The sequence below is a fragment of the Alternaria triticimaculans genome, assembly GCF_023758025.1.
Source record: "Alternaria triticimaculans strain BMP 0046 chromosome Unknown scaffold_6, whole genome shotgun sequence".
Lineage (NCBI taxonomy): Eukaryota > Fungi > Ascomycota > Dothideomycetes > Pleosporales > Pleosporaceae > Alternaria > Alternaria triticimaculans.
In genome coordinates this window covers 1,691,567-1,693,850 of record NW_026055963.1, presented here as the reverse complement: position 1 = coordinate 1,693,850, position 2,284 = coordinate 1,691,567, and positions in this window count along the sequence as shown.

The following is a 2,284-nucleotide window of genomic DNA, read 5'->3' as shown; positions in this document are numbered from 1 at the left end:
TAATACTATAGAATTAGATATTAATTCTAATTTAGATAATAATTCTAATTTAGATATTATTTCTAATAATAGTAAGTAATTATTATTAAATAATAATACTATAGAACTATTATATAATAAATTAGAATATATTAATCTTAATACTATTAAAAAATTAAAAGATAACGCTTTAGGCGTAGATTTTAATTTAGAAGATATTTCTACTACTAAAGTTAATTTAGATAATAGTATTACTTATAACTAAGCTAAATTAACTAAAAATTATAATATAAAAGTAAGTACTAGAGTAGAAGCTTATTAAGAATTATTATATATAGATATAGGTAGGCCTATTAGACCTAAAACCTTTAGAGGTTTTAAATACTATATTACTTTTAGAGATAGTTTTACTAAATATTTAGTAGTAAAACTATTAAAAACTAAAAAGAATATTATTAATGTTATAGAAGATACTATAATAGAATTAGAATTAGAAGCTACTAATAATAATAGCTTAGATTCTAATTCTAATAATAATTTTAGTAATTCTACTAGTAATAATAACTCTATTATTATATTTAATAATAATAAAGTTAAAGCTCTATAATTAGATAATAAGTTTAAATCTAGAGAACTAGATAGTTATCTAATTTAAAAAGAAATAAATACTAGATATTCTAGTTCTTATACTTCTAAGCAAAATAGCGTAGTAGAAATAATTAATAAAGTATTACTTAATAAAGTAAGAGCTTTATTAATTAATAGTAATCTACCTAAAAGTTTATAGAGAGAAACTATATTAACTACTACTTACTTATATAATAGAACTTCTAATAGTTCTATTAATATTAAAACGCCTTATAAGTTAAAATATAAAGAAATACCTAATATTAATAATATTAGAATTTATAGATCTTTAACTTATTATAAAAAACCTACTAGTTTAATTAAAAAACTAGATAGTAAAGCTAGTTCTTATTATTTAATAGAATTTAGTAGTTTTAATATCTATAAATTATATAATTTTAGTAATAATAAGACTATTAGAGCTAGAGATTGTAAAATTATAGAAGGTTATTATTATAAACCTAATAATAACATAAATATTAATAAAATATTTATAAAACTAGAAGATCTTTCTTCTAATAATAATAACATTATAGAAGAAGACTTTAGTAAAATAGAATCTATTACTAGTAATAATAATAATAAAATTATTATTAATAATAGTAATAGTAATATTGTTATTAATAATAACTCTAAATTAAAAGATTCTAAAGATAAGTTATTAATTAAAAATAATAATAATAACTCTAATAAAAGAGTTATTTCTTCTAATAATAATAATAGTTTAGTAGACCTAGATAATAATTATTCTAAAGATAAACTAGCTATTAATTCTACTATTATTATAAAAGATAATAGCTTTAATAGTAAATTAAATATTAATACTAGTAAAAATAATTAAAATACTCTTTATAATAATTCTATTATAGAGAATATTTTAAATACTAGTAATAATAGTTTAATAGAACCTAAAAGTTATAGAGAAGTATTAAGTAGAAAAGATAAAGATCTATATCTAACTACTATAAAAATAGAAGTAGATAATCTTATTAAAACTATAACTTAGAATATAACTAATAAATCTAATAATATTAATATTATTAAAGGTAGATAGGTTCTTTCTAAGAAATTAAACTTATATAATACTATTAAAAAATACAAAGCTAGATAGATAGCTAAAGGCTTATTACAAAAATATAATATTAATTAGAAAGAAACCTTTGCTTCTACTAGTAAGCCTAGTATTATTAGGCTATTATTAGCTATTTTCTACTATTTAGATTAGGAAATCTATACTTAGAATATTAAATAAGCTTTTCTTAATATAGAAATAGATAATAATAATATCTATATATAATTGCTTATAGGCCTAGAAGAATATATCTTAAAAGAAGCTTTAAAAGATATTATAGATAAAACCTTAATAGACTTTATTAATAAAGCTATTTTAAATAAAAACTATAATAATCTAGTTTATAGATTAAATAAAGCTTTATATAGTTTAAAACAAGCTTTTAGGTAGTAGCAATTACTTTTAACTAAAATTCTAGAATAACTAGATTTTAAAGTTTTAAATATAGATAATAGTATTCTTATATATAATACTAAACCTATTATATTAGCTATATACATAGATAATATATTAGTATTTACTAAAAATATAAATCTAGTTAATAATCTATATAAAGATTTAACTAGAACTTCTAAATTAGAAATAACTAATTTAGAAGAAATTAAA